At 46.7% G+C, this 22,645-nt stretch overlaps 1 protein-coding gene across 2 annotated transcripts in view; it reads left to right on the forward strand.

Annotated features, from left to right (window-relative positions):
- The window catches only part of LOC119975795 (carcinoembryonic antigen-related cell adhesion molecule 1-like), a 345,216-nt gene that overhangs the window by 133,131 nt on the left and 189,440 nt on the right, over window positions 1-22,645 (forward strand). The gene's annotated exons all lie outside the window — the stretch shown is intronic.

A 22,645-nucleotide genomic window follows, 5' to 3' on the forward strand; every position in this document is an offset into this window, starting at 1 on the left:
TGTGTGTGAATGATCCACATTGTGTGTCTCTCTGAGCTGTATGTGAATGATCCACATTGTCTCTCTCTGAGCTGTGTGTGAATGATCCACATTGTGTCTCTCTGAGCTGTATGTGAATGATCCACATTGTGTGTCTCTGAGCTGTGTGTGAATGATCCACATTGTGTCTCTGAGCTGTATGTGAATGATCCACATTGTGTCTCTCTGAGCTGTGTGTCTCTGAGCTGTGTGTGAATGATCCACATTGTGTGTCTCTCTGAGCTGTGTGTGAATGATGCACACTGTGTGTGTCTGAGCTGTGTGTGAATGATCCACATTGTGCGTCTCTCTGAGCTGTATGTGAATGATCCACATTGTGTGTCTCTCTGAGCTGTGTGTGAATGATCCACATTGTGTGTCTCTCTGAGCTGTGTGTGAATGATCCACATTGTGTCTCTCTGAGCTGTGTGTGAATGATTCACATTGTGTCTCTGAGCTGTGTGTGAATGATCCACATTGTGTCTATGAGCTATATGTGAATGATCCACATTGTGTGTCTCTGTGCTGTGTGTGAATGATCCACATTGTGTCTCTGAGCTATATGTGAATGATCCACATTGTGTGTCTCTGAGCTGTCTGTCAATGATCCACATTTTGTCTCTCTGAGCTGTGTGTGAATGATCCACATTGTGTGTCTCTGAAGCTGTATGTGAATGATCCACATGTGTGTCTCTCTGAGCTGTGTGTGAATGATTCCACATTGTTGTCTCTGAGCTTGTGTGAATGATCCACATTGTGTCTGTCTGAGCTGTGTGTGAATGATCCACATTGTGTCTCTGAGCTGTGTGGAATGATCCACATTGTGTGTCTCTGAGCTGTGTGTGAATGATCCACATTGTGTGCTCTGAGCTGTGGGAATGATGCCCATTGTGTGTCTCTGAGCTGTCTGTCAATGATCCACATTTTGTCTCTCTGAGCTGTGTGTGAATGATCCACCTTGTGTGTCTCTGAGCTGTGTGAATGATTCACATTGTGTGTCTCTCTGAGCTGTGTGTGAATAATCCACATTGTGTGTCTCTGACCTGTATGTGAATGATCCACGTTGTGTGTCTCTCTGAGCTGTATGTGAATGATCCACATTGTGTCTCTGAGCTGTATGTGAATGATCCACATTGTGTCTCTGAGCGTATGTGAATGATCCACATTGTGTCTCTCTGAGCTGTATGTGAATGATCCACATTGTGTCTCTCTGAGCTGTGTGTGAATGATCCACTTGTGTCTCTGAGCTGTGTGTGAACGATCCACATTGTGTCTCTCTGAGCTGCTGAATGATCACATGTGTCTCTCTGACTGTGTGAATGATCCACATTGTGTCTCTGCGTGTGGAATGATCCACATTGTGTGTCTCTGAGCTGTGTGTGGAATGATCCACATGTGTGTCTATGAGCTGTATGTGAATGATCCACATTGTGTCTCTCTGAGCTGTTGTGATGATCCACATTGTGTCTCTCTGAGCTGTGTGTGAATGATCCACATTGTGTCTCTCTGAGCTGTGTGTGAATGATCCCATCTGTTGTCTCTGAGCTGTGTTTGAATGATCCACATTGTGGTGTCTCTGAGCTGTGTGTGAATGATCCACATTGTGTGTCTCTGAGCTGTATGTGAATGATCCACATATTGTGTCTCTCTGAGCTGTGTGTGAATGATCCACATTGTGTGCTCTGAGCTGTGTGTGAACTGATCCACATTGTGTCTCTCTGAGCTGTGTGTCTCTGAGCTGTGTGTGAATGATCCACATTGTGTCTCTCTGAGCTGTGTGTCTCTGAGCTGTGTGTGAATGATCCACATTGTGTGTCTCTCTGAGCTGTATGTGAATGATCCACATTGTCTCTCTCTGAGCTGTGTGTGAATGATCCACATTGTGTCTTTCTGAGCTATATGTGAATGATCCACATTGTGTGTCTCTGAGCTGTGTGTGAATGATCCACATTGTGTCTCTGAGCTGTATGTGAATGATCCACATTGTGTCTCTCTGAGCTGTGTGTCTCTGAGCTGTGTGTGAATGATCCACATTGTGTGTCTCTCTGAGCTGTGTGTGAATGATGCACACTGTGTGTGTCTGAGCTGTGTGTGAATGATCCACATTGTGCGTCTCTCTGAGCTCTATGTGAATGATCCACGTTGTGTGCCTCTCTGAGCTGTGTGTGAATGATCCACATTGTGTGTCTCTCTGAGCTGTGTGTGAATGATCCACATTGTGTCTCTCTGAGCTGTGTGTGAATGATTCACATTGTGTCTCTGAGCTGTGTGTGAATGATCCACATTGTGTCTATGAGCTATATGTGAATGATCCACATTGTGTGTCTCTGTTCTGTGTGTGAATGATCCACATTGTGTCTCTGAGCTTTATGTGAATGATCCACATTGTGTGTCTCTGAGCTGTCTGTCAATGATCCACATTTTGTCTCTCTGAGCTGTGTGTGAATGATCCACCTTGTGTGTCTCTGAGCTGTATGTGAATGATCCACATTGTGTGTCTCTCTGAGCTGTGTGTGAATGTTCCACGTTGTGTGTCTCTGAGCTGTGAATGATCCACATTATGTCTCTCTGAGCTGTATGTGATTGATCCACATTGTGTCTCTGAGTTGTGTGTGAATGATCCACATTGTATCTCTGAGCTGTGTGTGAATGATCCACATTGTGTGTCTCTGAGCTGTGTGTGAATGATCCACATTGCGTGTCTGAGTTGTGTGTGAATGATCCACATTGTGTCTCTGAGCTGTATGTGAATGATCCACATTGTGGTCTCTGAGCTGTATGTGAATGATCCACATTGTGTGTCTCTGCGCTGTGTGTGAATGATCCCACATTGTGTGTCTTGAGCTGTGTGTGACTGATCCACATTGTGTGTCTCTGAGCTGTGTGTGAATGATCCACATTGTGGTCTCTGAGCTGTATGTGAATGATCCACATTTTGTGTCTCTGAGCTGTATGTGAATGATCCACATTGTGTCTCTCCTGAGCTGTGTGTGAATGATCCACTTTGTGTCTCTGAGCTGTGTGTGAACGATCCACATTGTGTCTCTCTGAGCTGTGTGTCTCTGGAGCTGTGCTGAAGATCAACATTGTGTCTCTTGCGCTGTGGTCTCTGAGCTGTGTGTGAATGATCCACATTGTGTCTATGAGCTGTATGTGACTGATCCACATTGTGTCTTCTCGAGCTGGTTTGAATGATCCACCATTGTGTCTCTCTGAGCTGTGTGTCTCTGAGCTGTGTGTGAATGATCCACATTGTGTCTCTCTGAGCTGTGTGTGAATGATCCACTTCTGTGTCTCTGAGCTGTGTTTGAATGATCCACATTGTGTCTCTCTGAGCTGTATGTGAATGATCCACATTGTGTCTCTCTGAGCTGTGTGTGAATGATCCACATTGTGTCTCTCTGAGCTGTGTGTGAATGATCCACATTGTTTCTCTCTGAGCTGTGTGTGAATGATCCACATTGTGTGTCTCTGAGCTGTGTGTGAATGATCCACATTGCGTGTCTGAGTGTGTGTGAATGATCCACATTGGTGTCTCTGAGCTGTATGTGAATGATCCACATTGTGTGTCTCTGAGCTGTATGTGAATGATCCACATTGTGTGTCTCTGAGCTGTGTGTGAATGTTCCACATTGTGTGTCTCTGAGCTGTGTGTGAATGATCCACATTGTGTGTCTCTGAGCTGTGTGTGAATGATCCACATTGTGTGTCTCTGAGCTGTATGTGAATGATCCACATTGTGTCTCTCTGAGCTGTGTGTGAATGATCCACATGGTCTCTGAGCGTGTGTGAACGATCCACATTGTGTCTCTCTGAGCTGTGTGTCTCTGAGCTGTGTGTGAATGATCCACATTGTGTCTCTCTGAGCTGTGTGTCTCTGAGCTGTGTGTGAATGATCCACATTGTGTGTCTCTCTGAGCTGTATGTGAATGATCACATTGTCTCTCTCTGAGCTGTGTGTGAATGATCCACATTGTGTCTTTCTGAGCTATATGTGAATGATCCACATTGTGTTTCTCTGAGCTGTGTGTGAATGATCCACATTGTGTCTCTGAGCTGTATGTGAATGATCCACATTGTGTCTCTCTGAGCTGTGTGTCTCTGAGCTGTGTGTGAATGATCCACATTGTGTGTCTCTGAGCTGTGTGTGAATGATGCACACTGTGTGTGTCTGAGCTGTGTGTGAATGATCCACATTGTGCGTCTCTCTGAGCTCTATGTGAATGATCCACATTGTGTGCCTCTCTGAGCTGTGTGTGAATGATCCACATTGTGTGTCTCTCTGAGCTGTGTGTGAATGATCCACATTGTGTCTCTCTGAGCTGTGTGTGAATGATCCACATTGTGTCTCTGAGCTGTGTGTGAATGATCCACATTGTGTCTCTGAGCTATATGTGAATGTTCCACATTGTGTGTCTCTGTGCTGTGTGTGAATGATCCACATTGTGTCTCTGAGCTATATGTGAATGATCCACATTGTGTGTCTCTGAGCTGTCTGTCAATGATCCACATTTTGTCTCTCTGAGCTGTGTGTGAATGATCCACCTTGTGTGTCTCTGAGCTGTATGTGAATGATCCACATTGTGTGTCTCTCTGAGCTGTGTGTGAATGTTCCACGTTGTGTGTCTCTGAGCTGTGAATGATCCACATTATGTCTCTCTGAGCTGTATGTGAATGATCCACATTGTTTCTCTGAGTTGTGTGTGAATGATCCACATTGTATCTCTGAGCTGTGTGTGAATGATCCACATTGTGTGTCTCTGAGCTGTATGTGAATGATCCACATTGTGTGTCTCTGAGCTGTATGTGAATGATCCACATTGTGTGTCTCTGAGCTTTGTGTGAATGATCCACATTGTGTGTCTCTGAGCTGTGTGTGAATGATCCACATTGTGTGTCTCTGAGCTGTGTGTGAATGATCCACATTGTGTGTCTCTGAGCTGTATGTGAATGATCCATATTGTGTCTCTCTGAGCTGTGTGTGAATGATCCACATTGTGTGTCTCTGAGCTGTATGTGAATGATCCACATTTTGTGTCTCTGAGCTGTATGTGAATGATCCACATTGTGTCTCTCTGAGCTGTGTGTGAATGATCCACTTTGTGCCTCTGAGCTGTGTGTGAACGATCCACATTGTGTCTCTCTGAGCTGTGTGTCTCTGAGCTGTGTGTGAATGATCCACATTGTGTCTCTCTGAGCTGTGTGTCTCTGAGCTGTGTGTGAATGATCCACATTGTGTCTATGAGCTGTATGTAAATGATCCACATTGTGTCTCTCTGAGCTGTGTGTGAATGATCCACATTGTGTCTCTCTGAGCTGTGTGTCTCTGAGCTGTGTGTGAATGATCCACATTGTGTCTCTCTGAGCTGTGTGTGAATGATCCACATTCTGTGTCTCTGAGCTGTGTTTGAATGATCCACATTGTGTCTCTCTGAGCTGTATGTGAATGATCCACATTGTGTCTCTCTGAGCTGTGTGTGAATGATCCACATTGTGTCTCTCTGAGCTGTGTGTGAATGATCCACATTGTTTCTCTCTGAGCTGTGTGTGAATGATCCACATTGTGTGTCTCTGAGCTGTGTGTGAATGATCCACATTGCGTGTCTGAGTTGTGTGTGAATGATCCACATTGTGTCTCTGAGCTGTATGTGAATGATCCACATTGTGTGTCTCTGAGCTGTATGTGAATGATCCACATTGTGTGTCTCTGAGCTGTGTGTGAATGTTCCACATTGTGTGTCTCTGACCTGTGTGTGAATGATCCACATTGTGTGTCTCTGAGCTGTGTGTGAATGATCCACATTGTGTGTCTCTGAGCTGTATGTGAATGATCCACATTGTGTCTCTCTGAGCTGTGTGTGAATGATCCACATTGTGTCTCTGAGCTGTGTGTGAACGATCCACATTGTGTCTCTCTGAGCTGTGTGTCTCTGAGCTGTGTGTGAATGATCCACATTGTGTCTCTCTGAGCTGTGTGTCTCTGAGCTGTGTGTGAATGATCCACATTGTGTGTCTCTCTGAGCTGTATGTGAATGATCCACATTGTCTCTCTCTGAGCTGTGTGTGAATGATCCACATTGTGTCTTTCTGAGCTATATGTGAATGATCCACTTTGTGTTTCTCTGAGCTGTGTGTGAATGATCCACATTGTGTCTCTGAGCTGTATGTGAATGATCCACATTGTGTCTCTCTGAGCTGTGTGTCTCTGAGCTGTGTGTGAATGATCCACATTGTGTGTCTCTCTGAGCTGTGTGTGAATGATGCACACTGTGTGTGTCTGAGCTGTGTGTGAATGATCCACATTGTGCGTCTCTCTGAGCTCTATGTGAATGATCCACATTGTGTGCCTCTCTGAGCTGTGTGTTAATGATCCACATTGTGTGTCTCTCTGAGCTGTGTGTGAATGATCCACATTGTGTCTCTCTGAGCTGTGTGTGAATGATTCACATTGTGTCTCTGAGCTGTGTGTGAATGATCCACATTGTGTCTATGAGCTATATGTGAATGATCCACATTGTGTGTCTCTGTGCTGTGTGTGAATGATCCACATTGTGTCTCTGAGCTATATGTGAATGATCCACATTGTGTGTCTCTGAGCTGTCTGTCAATGATCCACATTTTGTCTCTCTGAGCTGTGTGTGAATGATCCACCTTGTGTGTCTCTGAGCTGTATGTGAATGATCCACATTGTGTGTCTCTCTGAGCTGTGTGTGAATGTTCCACGTTGTGTGTCTCTGAGCTGTGAATGATCCACATTATGTCTCTCTGAGCTGTATGTGAATGATCCACATTGTTTCTCTGAGTTGTGTGTGAATGATCCACATTGTATCTCTGAGCTGTGTGTGAATGATCCACATTGTGTGTCTCTGAGCTGTGTGTGAATGATCCACATTGCGTGTCTGAGTTGTGTGTGAATGATCCACATTGTGTGTCTCTGAGCTGTATGTGAATGATCCACATTGTGTGTCTCTGAGCTGTATGTGAATGATCCACATTGTGTGTCTCTGAGCTTTGTGTGAATGATCCACATTGTGTGTCTCTGAGCTGTGTGTGAATGATCCACATTGTGTGTCTCTGAGCTGTGTGTGAATGATCCACATTGTGTGTCTCTGAGCTGTATGTGAATGATCCATATTGTGTCTCTCTGAGCTGTGTGTGAATGATCCACATTGTGTCTCTGAGCTGTGTGTGAACGATCCACATTGTGTCTCTCTGAGCTGTGTGTCTCTGAGCTGTGTGTGAATGATCCACATTGTGTCTCTCTGAGCTGTGTGTCTCTGAGCTGTGTGTGAATGATCCACATTGTGTGTCTCTCTGAGCTGTATGTGAATGATCCACATTGTCTCTCTCTGAGCTGTGTGTGAATGATCCACATTGTGTCTTTCTGAGCTATATGTGAATGATCCACATTGTGTGTCTCTGAGCTGTGTGTGAATGATCCACATTGTGTCTCTGAGCTGTATGTGAATGATCCACATTGTGTCTCTCTGAGCTGTGTGTCTCTGAGCTGTGTGTGAATGATCCACATTGTGTGTCTCTCTGAGCTGTGTGTGAATGATGCACACTGTGTGTGTCTGAGCTGTGTGTGAATGATCCACATTGTGCGTCTCTCTGAGCTCTATGTGAATGATCCACATTGTGTGCCTCTCTGAGCTGTGTGTTAATGATCCACATTGTGTGTCTCTCTGAGCTGTGTGTGAATGATCCACATTGTGTCTCTCTGAGCTGTGTGTGAATGATTCACATTGTGTCTCTGAGCTGTGTGTGAATGATCCACATTGTGTCTATGAGCTATATGTGAATGATCCACATTGTGTGTCTCTGTGCTGTTTGTGAATGATCCACATTGTGTCTCTGAGCTATATGTGAATGATCCACATTGTGTGTCTCTGAGCTGTCTGTCAATGATCCACATTTTGTCTCTCTGAGCTGTGTGTGAATGATCCACCTTGTGTGTCTCTGAGCTGTATGTGAATGATCCACATTGTGTGTCTCTCTGAGCTGTGTGTGAATGTTCCACGTTGTGTGTCTCTGAGCTGTGAATGATCCACATTATGTCTCTCTGAGCTGTATGTGAATGATCCACATTGTGTCTCTGAGCTGTATGTGAATGATCCACATTGTGTGTCTCTGAGCTGTATGTGAATGATCCACATTGTGTGTCTCTGAGCTGTGTGTGAATGATCCACATTGTGTGTCTCTGAGCTGTGTGTGAATGATCCACATTGTGTGTCTCTGAGCTGTGTGTGAATGATCCACATTGTGTGTCTCTGAGCTGTATGTGAATGATCCACATTGTGTCTCTCTGAGCTGTGTGTGAATGATCCACATTGTGTCTCTGAGCTGTATGTGAATGATCCACATTGTGTGCCTCTGAGCTGTATGTGAATGATCCACATTGTGTGTCTCTGAGCTGTGTGTGAATGTTCCACATTGTGTGTCTCTGAGCTGTGTGTGAATGATCCACATTGTGTGTCTCTGAGCTGTGTGTGAATGATCCACATTGTGTGTCTCTGAGCTGTATGTGAATGATCCACATTGTGTCTCTCTGAGCTGTGTGTGAATGATCCACATTGTGTCTCTGAGCTGTGTGTGAACGATCCACATTGTGTCTCTCTGAGCTGTGTGTCTCTGAGCTGTGTGTGAATGATCCACATTGTGTCTCTCTGAGCTGTGTGTCTCTGAGCTGTGTGTGAATGATCCACATTGTGTGTCTCTCTGAGCTGTATGTGAATGATCCACATTGTCTCTCTCTGAGCTGTGTGTGAATGATCCACATTGTGTCTTTCTGAGCTATATGTGAATGATCCACTTTGTGTTTCTCTGAGCTGTGTGTGAATGATCCACATTGTGTCTCTGAGCTGTATGTGAATGATCCACATTGTGTCTCTGAGCTGTGTGTCTCTGAGCTGTGTGTGAATGATCCACATTGTGTGTCTCTCTGAGCTGTGTGTGAATGATGCACACTGTGTGTGTCTGAGCTATGTGTGAATGATCCACATTGTGCGTCTCTCTGAGCTCTATGTGAATGATCCACATTGTGTGCCTCTCTGAGCTGTGTGTTAATGATCCACATTGTGTGTCTCTCTGAGCTGTGTGTGAATGATCCACATTGTGTCTCTCTGAGCTGTGTGTGAATGATTCACATTGTGTCTCTGAGCTGTGTGTGAATGATCCACATTGTGTCTATGAGCTATATGTGAATGATCCACATTGTGTGTCTCTGTGCTGTGTGTGAATGATCCACATTGTGTCTCTGAGCTATATGTGAATGATCCACATTGTGTGTCTCTGAGCTGTCTGTCAATGATCCACATTTTGTCTCTCTGAGCTGTGTGTGAATGATCCACCTTGTGTGTCTCTGAGCTGTATGTGAATGATCCACATTGTGTGTCTCTCTGAGCTGTGTGTGAATGTTCCACGTTGTGTGTCTCTGAGCTGTGAATGATCCACATTATGTCTCTCTGAGCTGTATGTGAATGATCCACATTGTTTCTCTGAGTTGTGTGTGAATGATCCACATTGTATCTCTGAGCTGTGTGTGAATGATCCACATTGTGTGTCTCTGAGCTGTGTGTGAATGATCCACATTGCGTGTCTGAGTTGTGTGTGAATGATCCACATTGTGTCTCTGAGCTGTATGTGAATGATCCACATTGTGTGTCTCTGAGCTGTATGTGAATGATCCACATTGTGTGTCTCTGAGCTGTGTGTGAATGATCCACATTGTGTGTCTCTGAGCTGTGTGTGAATGATCCACATTGTGTGTCTCTGAGCTGTGTGTGAATGATCCACATTGTGTGTCTCTGAGCTGTATGTGAATGATCCACATTGTGTCTCTCTGAGCTGTGTGTGAATGATCCACATTGTGTCTCTGAGCTGTGTGTGAACGATCCACATTGTGTCTCTCTGAGCTGTGTGTCTCTGAGCTGTGTGTGAATGATCCACATTGTGTCTCTCTGAGCTGTGTGTCTCTGAGCTGTGTGTGAATGATCCACATTGTGTGTCTCTCTGAGCTGTATGTGAATGATCCACATTGTCTCTCTCTGAGCTGTGTGTGAATGATCCACATTGTGTCTTTCTGAGCTATATGTGAATGATCCACATTGTGTGTCTCTGAGCTGTGTGTGAATGATCCACATTGTGTCTCTGAGCTGTATGTGAATGATCCACATTGTGTCTCTCTGAGCTGTGTGTCTCTGAGCTGTGTGTGAATGATCCACATTGTGTGTCTCTCTGAGCTGTGTGTGAATGATGCACACTGTGTGTGTCTGAGCTGTGTGTGAATGATCCACATTGTGCGTCTCTCTGAGCTCTATGTGAATGATCCACATTGTGTGCCTCTCTGAGCTGTGTGTGAATGATCCACATTGTGTGTCTCTCTGAGCTGTGTGTGAATGATCCACATTGTGTCTCTCTGAGCTGTGTGTGAATGATTCACATTGTGTCTCTGAGCTGTGTGTGAATGATCCACATTGTGTCTATGAGCTATATGTGAATGATCCACATTGTGTGTCTCTGTGCTGTGTGTGAATGATCCACATTGTGTCTCTGAGCTATATGTGAATGATCCACATTGTGTGTCTCTGAGCTGTCTGTCAATGATCCACATTTTGTCTCTCTGAGCTGTGTGTGAATGATCCACCTTGTGTGTCTCTGAGCTGTATGTGAATGATCCACATTGTGTGTCTCTCTGAGCTGTGTGTGAATGTTCCACATTGTGTGTCTCTGAGCTGTGAATGATCCACATTATGTCTCTCTGAGCTGTATGTGAATGATCCACATTGTGTCTCTGAGCTGTATGTGAATGATCCACATTGTGTGTCTCTGAGCTGTATGTGAATGATCCACATTGTGTGTCTCTGAGCTGTGTGTGAATGATCCACATTGTGTGTCTCTGAGCTGTGTGTGAATGATCCACATTGTGTGTCTCTGAGCTGTGTGTGAATGATCCACATTGTGTGTCTCTGAGCTGTATGTGAATGATCCACATTGTGTCTCTCTGAGCTGTGTGTGAATGATCCACATTGTGTCTCTGAGCTGTGTGTGAATGATCCACATTGTGTCTCTCTGAGCTGTGTGTCTCTGAGCTGTGTGTGAATGATCCACATTGTGTCTCTCTGAGCTGTGTGTCTCTGAGCTGTGTGTGAATGATCCACATTGTGTGTCTCTCTGAGCTGTATGTGAATGATCCACATTGTGTCTCTCTGAGCTGTGTGTGAATGATCCACATTGTGTCTTTCTGAGCTATATGTGAATGATCCACATTGTGTGTCTCTGAGCTGTGTGTGAATGATCCACATTGTGTCTCTGAGCTGTATGTGAATGATCCACATTGTGTCTCTCTGAGCTGTGTGTCTCTGAGCTGTGTGTGAATGATCCACATTGTGTGTCTCTCTGAGCTGTGTGTGAATGATGCACACTGTGTGTGTCTGAGCTGTGTGTGAATGATCCACATTGTGCGTCTCTCTGAGCTGTATGTGAATGATCCACATTGTGTGCCTCTCTGAGCTGTGTGTGAATGATCCACATTGTGTGTCTCTCTGAGCTGTGTGTGAATGATCCACATTGTGTCTCTCTGAGCTGTGTGTGAATGATTCACATTGTGTCTCTGAGCTGTGTGTGAATGATCCACATTGTGTCTATGAGCTATATGTGAATGATCCACATTGTGTGTCTCTGTGCTGTTTGTGAATGATCCACATTGTGTCTCTGAGCTATATGTGAATGATCCACATTGTGTGTCTCTGAGCTGTCTGTCAATGATCCACATTTTGTCTCTCTGAGCTGTGTGTGAATGATCCACCTTGTGTGTCTCTGAGCTGTATGTGAATGATCCACATTGTGTGTCTCTCTGAGCTGTGTGTGAATGTTCCACGTTGTGTGTCTCTGAGCTGTGAATGATCCACATTATGTCTCTCTGAGCTGTATGTGAATGATCCACATTGTGTCTCTGAGTTGTGTGTGAATGATCTACATTGTATCTCTGAGCTGTGTGTGAATGATCCACATTGTGTGTCTCTGAGCTGTGTGTGAATGATCCACATTGCGTGTCTGAGTTGTGTGTGAATGATCCACATTGTGTCTCTGAGCTGTATGTGAATGATCTACATTGTGTGTCTCTGAGCTGTATGTGAATGATCCACATTGTGTGTCTCTGAGCTGTGTGTGAATGATCCACATTGTGTGTCTCTGAGCTGTGTGTGAATGATCCACATTGTGTGTCTCTGAGCTGTGTGTGAATGATCCACATTGTGTGTCTCTGAGCTGTATGTGAATGATCCACATTGTGTGTCTCTGAGCTGTATGTGAATGATCCACATTGTGTCTCTCTGAGCTGTGTGTGAATGATCCACTTTGTGTCTCTGAGCTGTGTGTGAACGATCCACATTGTGTCTCTCTGAGCTGTGTGTCTCTGAGCTGTGTGTGAATGATCCACATTGTGTCTCTCTGAGCTGTGTGTCTCTGAGCTGTGTGTGAATGATCCACATTGTGTCTATGAGCTGTATGTGAATGATCCACATTGTGTCTCTCTGAGCTGTGTGTGAATGATCCACATTGTGTCTCTCTGAGCTGTGTGTCTCTGAGCTGTGTGTGAATGATCCACATTGTGTCTCTCTGAGCTGTGTGTGAATGATCCACATTCTGTGTCTCTGAGCTGTGTGTGAATGATCCACATTGTGTCTCTCTGAGCTGTATGTGAATGATCCACATTGTGTCTCTCTGAGCTGTGTGTGAATGATCCACATTGTGTCTCTCTGAGCTGTGTGTGAATGATCCACATTGTGTCTCTCTGAGCTGTGTGTGAATGATCCACATTGTGTGTCTCTGAGCTGTGTGTGAATGATCCACATTGTGTCTCTCTGAGCTGTGTGTGAATGATCCACATTGTGTGTCTCTGAGCTGTGTGTGAATGATCCACATTGTGTCTCTCTGAGCTGTGTGTGAATGATCCACATTGTGTGTCTCTGAGCTGTGTGTGAATGATCCACATTATTTTTGTCTCTAGGTGCTGGTGATAACTGCAGACTCTCGCTCTCTGGGTATTGGTCAGTTACGATTCAGCTCCAGCAGAACTTTGATAAGAGAATAAAATGAGTGGGATTCTGAGCAGTCGTCTCTGACAGGATATCACCCTTCACCCGCCACCTCTTCCTCGAGATTACTGTTGATGTGATCTTTCATCTTTTCCTGATGTCTGGAGTGAAATGAAGATTTATTTTTTCCTCTTGTTTCTGACAACACAGAATCACCTGAGTGAGTCACTAGGTAAAACTTATTTATCTTTGTGAATTTAAGGCTGTTATTACAGTATTTCTATTTGAGGATGGTATCAAGTTAAAATCATCAGGAATATAAATCAAGTTGTGAGACTAGGTGAAGTTTTCATTAGCTTCCATCGAGCTACAAGGAGAGATTGGATAGTTTGGTGTTATTTTCCTTGAAACAATGAATGCTGAGGGATAAGATTTTGAGGTGTACAAATGATGAGGAGAAAAGGCACTCTTAGGTGATATACTCCAGATCCTAAACTCGCCTAAACCTTTCTCCTTCTGCCAACTTTGGCAATAAAGGAAGCATTGGCAACAATATTCAGCCAGAAGTGATAAGTAGACGATCCATCTTAGCCTTCTCCAAAAGTCTGAAGAATCGCAAATATCAGTCTTCGGGTACCCCCAGGTATCTGCTGCTTTTGTCGGAGATGGTAGTGGTTGTGGTTTAGGAATGTGCTTTTTGAGGAATCCTGGAGCGTTTCCGCAGTGCATCTTGTAGATAGTACACACGGCTGCTACTGTGCGTCGATGGTGAGGGGAGTGAATGTGGAAGGTGTATAGTCATAGTGATCGACAGCACAGAAAAGGCCTTCTTCCCATCGAGTCAGCGCAAGTCAAAAACAACCACCTAACTATTCTGATCCCATTTTCCAGTACTTGGCGGTCATGGGAATGTCACTTTAAGAAATGTTTGTCTGCTCAAGTGTCTGCAATGATGTCATTGTGTGGGTGGAGCTGAGTTCTGGCTCTACTTTTAACTTTTGTTTTGAGCTGGAAGCTGTTTTTGCCTCTGAGTTTCACTCTTGTTTCAGTTGGAGAGCTGCCTTCAAACCAAGAAGCTGTATTTTTGTCTCTCTCTCTCTCTGCATGCTAAAGAATGTCTCCAGATCACTTGATGATTTCAAAGTATTTACCACCCCACCAATTTTCGTAAAATCTGCAAACTTACTGATCAACCCTCCTACATTCATATCTTAATCATTTATATAAAATACAAACAGCAAGGGCCCCAACACTGCTCCCCTCGGGACCCCACTGGACACAGTCCTCCAGTTAGAAAGACACCCCTCGCCCATCACCCTCTGCTTGAAAATGAAAATGAAAATCACTTTAATGTCACGAGTAGGCTTCAATGAAGTTACTGTGAAAAGCCCTAGTCGCCACATTCCGGCGCCTGTCTGGGGAGGCTGGTACGGGAATCGAACCGTGCTGCTGGCCTGCTTGGTCTGCTTTAAAAGCCAGCGATTGAGCCCAGTGAGCTAAACCAGCTTCCTGCCCCTCAGCCAATTCTGGATCCAGTTTGCCAAATTCCAATGGATCCCACGGGCTCTTACCTTCGCTATCAGTCTCCCGTGTGGAACCTTATCAAAAGCCTTGCTGAAGTCCAGCTAGTAAGAAGTCTCACAGCACCAGGTTAAAGTCTAACAGGTCTATTTGAAATCACTAGCTTTCGGAGCACAGCACCTGAGGATGGAGCAATGCTCCAAAAGCTAGTGATTTCAACTAAACTTGTTTGACTTTAACCTGGTGTTGTGAGACTTCTTACTGTGCTCACCCCAGTCCAACGCCGGCATCTTCACATCATGAAGTCCATATTGTCTTTGTCAAATGCATTGACCTCATCGACACACCTGGTTATCTCTTTGACAAATTAAGTCAAGTTGGTCAGCCATGACCTCCCCATAACAAACCCGTGCTGACTATTTTAGATTCATCCCTGCCTCTCCAAATGCAGATTAATTCTGTCTCTCAGAATTGTTTCCAATAGTTTCCCCATTGCTGAGGTTAGACTGACTGGCCTGTAGATTCCTGGTTCACCCTTCCTCTCTTCTTGAATAATGGAACCACATTGACTATCCTTGAGTTGTCCAACCCTTCTTCTTCTGTGACCAGAAAGGAATTGAAAATTACTATACTGAGCAAGTGAACTTCTTTGTCCTGGATGGTGTCGAGCTTCTTTAGTGTTGTTGGAGCTGCACTCATCCAGGCAGGTGGAGAGTTTTCCATCACACTCCTGACTTGTGTTTTGCAGGTGGGGGACAAGCTTTGGTAGGGGGGGCGGTCAGGAGGTGAGTTACTCGCTGCAGGATTCTCAGCTGGGTGTCATGCTGCAAGGCACCACCAGAGTGGTGGGTGGCAGTCTCCTTCCTACCATTCCCGGGGTACAGGTTACTCCACGGCATCCAGTAGGGTGTCCAGCTCGGTGTCCATGAACCAGGGCACATCTCTTCATGTTGCCATGTATGGGAGTGAAGTGCTAACCTATGGCTGTACCTTGTCAGCCTCTCGAGTGTCAATCCCGAATCCGGCGTATCCAGCACTATTTTCCATTGGAATCGATCATGTTCCACGTGACGGCAGTGATAGTCCATTAACGGTGTTGAATTACTTTGGAAGGGGCACAAATTTTGCCATCATAAAAGTTCACCAGTTCAGTCCCGGCATCAGCCTCTCTGAGATGGAGAATCCCGGCCAAGGTGTTTAAAGTGTCTGTGAGAGAATCATGCACTGCTGATGTGCTTTGCTGAGCCCCTTGGCCAGTACATGATGCCATATGAGAGTTTGAAATGATCTGAATATTGACTCACCTGATTGTTATGACCAGTGTTTAACAACTTCAAAGTATATCATGAAGTTTACCTGAACTCTAACTGTTTATTGATTCTGGTTACGAGCAGCACAAGCCTTTCAGCTGTTATTCAACAGAGTTCATAGATGCTTTTAATCACAAACAAGCTTTATTCTAAGAATTTAGTTAACATTTGTATAAACACTCACAGCAAGAACTTTTATCAATTACAAACACAAAGACCCCACACAGCTACAGTAATCTATGTATAACCTTAATTAATTCCCCCTTAACTGTTCCAATTCAATAACAAAATCCAAGTAAAGCCAGAAGCCCCTTTTCAAAGGTGTGGCCCAGCAGACGGTATTCTCACTGGTATAAGACTTGTTATTGATACTCTGATCCACTTTCCAAACAGCAGGTTAGAATTCCTTCCAGAAAGCAATCATCTCCTATAGGTTATCAAGCCGCCTGGAAACAGCTTTCAAAATGAAGATAGACACTCCTTTCAACCTGTGCAGTTCAAACCCAGTCCAAAACTCAAAGCGAAAGTAAAATCCAGGGCCACAGCCCAGCTCCACCCACACAATTACATCACTGAAGCCATGTGATAAGACCAAAACGTTTCTTAAAGGGACACTCCCATGGCACTGATCCTCTTTCTCTGCCAGATATCATTTCCTGTGTGGGTGCCTGATTAGTTGACCTGCCTTTCAACCACCCCCCCCCCCCCCAATCAGATAAGGTGAGGCTGGTGTACCTCTTGGAGCTATCCTTCAGGCAGAGGACATCGCAGGGCTGGAAGACCCCAAAGGAGACATTACTGAACCTTGATGCAACCTTCTTCTTGGATGAACATAGAACATAGATCATATACACGGCAGAAAGAGGCCATTCACCCCATCGAGGCTGCACCCACCTACTTAAGCCCTCACTTCCACCCTATCCCTCGAACCCAATAACCCCTACAAATCCTTTTGGTCACTAAGGACAATTGATCATGGCCAATCCACCTAATCTGTGGGAGGAAACCGGAGAACCTATGTATAACCTAAATGAATTACCCATTAACTGTTCCAATTCAATGACAAAATCCAAGTAAAACCAGAAGCCCCTTTTCAAAGGTGTGGCCCAGCAGACAGCACTCTCACTGGAAACCCACACAGACATGGGGAGAACGTGCAGACCCTGAACAGACAGTGACCCAGCGGGGAATCGAACCTGGGACCCTGGCACTGTGAAGCCACAGTGCTATCCACTTGTGCTACCCTGCTACCCATATCGGTTGAAGCCATATCGAGACAATTCCTCTCCATAGCTGGGCTGGAAAGAGTAAATGAATATGTTTGAGTTGTGTTTAAGTATAACTGCATTAGATAACAACAGAGCAGGAGAGTCAATACTTTCTCTACTGTGTAATTCAGAGAGCTACATACTCGTGCATAGTTAAATTAACTTCCAAGTGTGAAATCAGGTGTCATTTCCCACCACACTGACCAATGGGAAACAAACCATGAAACCTGCCCACTGCACTTGTCTCCAAAGTATAAAATTCCTCCCCGTAATTCTGAGGCATATCTTTAGCAAATGTTGCCATCTCCTGCATCCCCACCACCGGCTCCTCCACTGACAGGGCAGACCCTCCAGATATATACAGTTGGAGGAAATCCTCAACCTCACACCTGGAGCCAATGAAGATTGATGGAATCAGATCAGACATGGATTTTGTTCTTCTATTTCTTTAGTAGGTGTCATCAGTACAGGATTGAATATTCTGTGGGAATAGACTCAGATTCTATATTGGCAAATTGCCCACATAATCAATAGTTCCCTCATTTTCCACTGGAATTTAAAAAAATTAAATCCCATTCTGGATTCTCCAACCAGCAATGGCCATGTGTTGCCAAACCATGTATGGTTGTGTCAGAACAAGTGTTTATCTAGTGTAAATAGTGATTGGGACAGGGTAAGAATCTGTATTGGCTGAATCGCAACTCCCGAGACAGGTCCAGTGTGCACTGGTGTTTAGTAATGACTCTGGGCCCAATAATCCTGTTGCTCTTGTGTCTGCAATGCTTCTAAATAATGCACTTTCCTTCTATTTCAGATCCGATCAAGATAGATGTTCCACTCGGAAAAAGTGTCAGAATCTCTGGACCAAGAGACCCTTCCCTGTTTCGATGGACTGCTTGGCATTTCGTCAACCATAAAAGTTTAGAGATAGTCAAATTTTTTGTAAGCAACCATCAAATCTATGGTGAAATCAGCCCGAATTACAGTAACCGAGTTCTCTATTATTCCAAGTCACAGACCATGATCCTTCTTGATGCACGGGAAACAGATTCCGGGAACTACAAATTAATTGAGCGCGATCGCAAAATCACCATAAAACATGTGATACTCACCGTGTTCAGTAAGCAGTTAAACTGTCTGTTGTATCTGTTGAATAAAATGAGTAAGATCTTCCTACCTTTATCTCTCCTGTACTGAGGTAGTTTGCGACACCCAAGGGTATAATCCAAACTCAGAGGGGTCCTAGACCTGTCTTCATAAACACTTGAGCATCTTTTGACCATCCCTGATGTTAATTGCTGCACCATTGGCCGTTGTGCTGCAGTGGCCCAGGCTGTAATCTCAGGAATTGGCTTTCCGACACCTCACCATGTCTCTATCTATCTACCTTCCTGCTTGAAGACACTCCTTACAACCTTTAATCAAGCTTTTGGTCATCCAATTTCTGCTTGTTCAGCTTGGTGTGACCTTCTGTTTTATGTCTCTGTGAAGTGCCTTGAATGATTTATTCAGGTAAAGATTCTATTTCAATGGAAGGTTTTTTGTACACAGTAATATTGGCAGGCTTTCATCATGGGTAGCGTATCTTCCCATCTGATCAAATACAATCGTCATGTGTGTTGGTAATGTTGTCACTTTCAACTGGCCAAATTAAGGGCATTTTGGAACTGTGTCAATTTCCTTGTACCCTTGTGGTAGTCACCACTGATGTATTATACTGAATATATGGGTTTTACGATAATGCACATGTACTACAGGTACGTGGGTAGATCCCTGCCTGCTCGCTCCGCCCAGTAGGCAGAGTATAAATATGTGTGCTCTACGTACCGCAGCCATTTCGTCAGCTGCTGTAGGAGGCCACACATCTCTGTGTAATAAAGCCTCGATTACATCCCACTCTCGTCTGGTCGTAATTGATAGTGCATCAATTTATTACACTGAGGTTTCAGAGATGGATCTCTGCATCAAGCCGGATCGCCTGCAGCTGCAACCTCAAGCAGACAACGCCAAAAAGGACTTTGCACATTGGCTAGCTTGCTTTGAAGCGTACATCGGGTCTGGGCCAGACGCAATCCCAGAAGCACAGAAACTCCAGATTCTGTACACGCGGCTGAGCTCCAACGTTTCCCCTTGTCCAGGGCGCGCCTACCTACGCAGAGGCCATGGTGCTGCTGAAGGAGAATTTCGCTCAGCGGACCAACAAGATCTACACCAGGAACCTCCTATCTACACGGCACCAACTTCCCGGTGAGTCTGTGGAAGATTTCTGGCGTGCCCTGCTCGCCCTAGTGAGAGACTGTGATTGCCAGGCCGTTTCAGCCACTGAACATTCAAACCTGCTGATGAGAGACGCGTTTGTTACGGGCATTGGGTCTGACTACATTCGCCAGCGCCTCTTAGAAAGGGCCACGCTCGACCTCGCGGCGACCAAAATACTAACGCTGTCGCTCACAGTCGCCTCACGCAACGTTCAGGCCTTTGCCCCCGACCGCGCGGCCCATCCCCCCTGTACATCGTGGACCCCGCCGACGGCCACCCCATCAGTGAAATTCCCCAGCCAACCCCACGCCTGCTCCGCGCGGCAGCCAACCAACCCCGGGAGACCCAAATGCTACTTCTGTGGACAGTCAAAACACCCCCGACAGCGCTGCCCGGAGCAGAGCGCCTTCTGCAAGGCCTGTGGCAAGAAGGGACATTTCATTGCAGTGTGCCAGGCCCGCTCAATCGCCGCTATTGTCCCGGCAACCCCCACGTACGGCTAGTGGGCGACTGCCATCTACCCCTCCGTCTGACCACATGCGGCCCGTGGGCGCCACCATCTTGCCTGCCCCAGGACACGTGCGGCCTGTGGGCGCCGCCACCTTACTCGCCTCAGGACCCCTGCCCGTCAGGCACCTCATCAGGCCGCTCATCGCCTGAAACCGCCGACGTTTAGCCGCGTCTCGCCGCAGTCACGATTGACAAGTCTCGGCCACACAACCTCGTGACCGCTTCAACAAAGGTGAAGGTCGATGGGCACAAGATCTCCTGCCTGCTGGACTCTGGGAGCACTGAAAGGTTCATCCACCCCGATACGGTAAGGCGCTGCTCCCTTGCAGTACACCCTGTTAACCCTGACTGCTGGACTCTGGGAGCACTGAAAGGTTCATCCACCCCGATACGGTAAGGCGCTGCTCCCTTGCAGTACACCCCGCTAACCAGAGAATCTCCCTGGCCTCTGGATCCCACTCCATGGCGATCCGGGGAGACTGCATCGCCACCCTCACCGTCCAGGGCAGAGAGTTCACTGGCTTCCCCCTCTATGTCCTCCCCAACCGCAGTGCTGCCTTGCTACTCAGCCTGAACTTCCAGTGCAACCTCCAGAGCCTAACATTGAAATTCGGCGGGACCCTACCACCCCTTACCGTTTGTGGCCTCGCGACCCTTAAGGTCGACCCGCCTTCCCTTTTTGCAAACCTAACCCCGGATTGCAAACACGTCGCCACCAGGAGCAGGCGGTACAGCGCCCAGGACAGGACCTTCATCAGGTCTGAGGTCCAGCGGCTGCTTTGGGAAGGTATTATCGAGGCCAGCAACAGCCCCTGGAGAGCCCAAGTGGTAGTGGTGCAAACGGGGGAGAAACACAGGATGATCATTGACTACAGCCAGACCATCAATCGGTACACGCAGCTCAACGTGTATCCCCTCCCTCGCATATCTGATATGGTCACTCAGATTGCACAGTACCGGGTCTTCTCGACAGTGGACCTGAAATCTGCCGACCACCAGGTCCCCATCCGCAAGGCGGACCGTCCATACACTACGTTTGAAGCAGACGGCCGCCTTTACCATTTCCTTAGGGTTCCCTTTGGCATCACTAACGGGGTCTTGGTATTCCAACGGGAGATGGACCGAATGGTTGACCGGTACAGACTGGGGGCCACTTTCCCGTACTACCACTGCGGCCACGACCAGCAGGACCACAACGCCAACCTTGCCAAATTTCTCCACACCGCCACTCTCCTCAACCTCACGTATAACAAGGAGAAGTGTGTGTTCAGCATGAACCGCTTAGCCATCCTCGACTATATGGTCCAGAACGGAGTTCTGGGGTCCGACCCCAATTGCATGCGCCCCCTCATGGAGCACCCCCTCCCCCACTACCCCAAGGCCCTCAAACGATGCCTGGGGTACATTTCGTACTACGCCCAGTGGGTCCCAAACTATGCGGACAAGGCCCACCGTTTTCCCACTGACGGCCGAGGCTCATCAGGCCTTCAACCGTATCAAGGCCGACATCGCCAAGGTCGCGATGCATGCGGTCGACGAGACGTTCCCCCTCCACATCCAGAGCGATGCATCAGACGTCATTCTGGCCGCCACCCTCAACCAGGCAGGAAGACCCGTAGCATTCTTCTACCGCACCCTCCATGCCTCTGAAATTTGGCACTCCTTCGTCGAAAAGGAGGCCCAAGCCATCGCAGAAGCTGTGCGATATTGGAGGCATTACCTGGTTGTCAGGAAATCCACTCTCCTCACTGACCAAAGGTCGGTTACCTCCATGTTCAACAACACACAGCGGGGCAAGATCAAAAATGATAAAATCTTGAGGTGGAGGATCGAGCTCTCCACCTACAATTACGAGATTTTGTATCGCCCCGGTGAGCTGAACAAGCCCCCCAATGCCCTATTCCGAGGTACATGTGCCAGCGCACAAGTGGACTGACTCCGGACCCTACACGACAACCTCTGTCACGCAGTGATCACCCGTTTTTACCATTTCATTAAGACCTGCAATAGCCCTACTCCATCGAGGAAGTCAGGACGATCACCAGAGACTGCCAGGTCTGCGCGGAGTGTAAACCACACTTCTACCGGCCAGACCGCACGCATCTAGTGAAGGCCTCCCGCCCCTTTGAACACCTCAGCGTGGATTTCAAAGGGCCCCTCCCCTCCACCGACCAAAACACGTGCTTCCTGAACGTGGTCGACAAATACTCCAGATTCCCCTTCGCCATTCCATGCCCCGACATGACGTCTGCCACAGTTATAAAAGCCCTCAACACCATCTTCGCTCTGTTCGGCTTCCCCGCCTGCATCCACAGCAACCGGGGATCCTCATTCATGAGCGATGAGCTGCGTCAGTTCCTGCTCAACAGGGGCATTGCCTCGAGCAGGACGACCAGCTACAACCTCCGGGGAAACGGGCAGGTAGAGAGGGAGAATGGGACGGTCTGGAAGGCCGTCCAGCTGGCCCTACGGTCCAGGAATCTCCCGGCCTCCCGCTGGCAGGAGGTCCTCCCCAACGTCCTTCACTCCATTCGGTCACTCCTGTGCACCGCAACTAACGAAACCCCCCATGAACGTCTCTTTTACTTTCCCAGGAAGTCCACCTCTGGGGTGTCGCTCCCAACGTGGCTGGCAGCTCCAGGACCTGTTCTCCTTCGTAAACATGTGTGACTCCACAAGGCGTACCTGTTGGTTGAGAGGGTACAGCTACTCCACACCAACC

The sequence above is a fragment of the Scyliorhinus canicula genome, chromosome 13 (genome assembly GCF_902713615.1).
Source record: "Scyliorhinus canicula chromosome 13, sScyCan1.1, whole genome shotgun sequence".
NCBI lineage: Eukaryota > Metazoa > Chordata > Chondrichthyes > Carcharhiniformes > Scyliorhinidae > Scyliorhinus > Scyliorhinus canicula.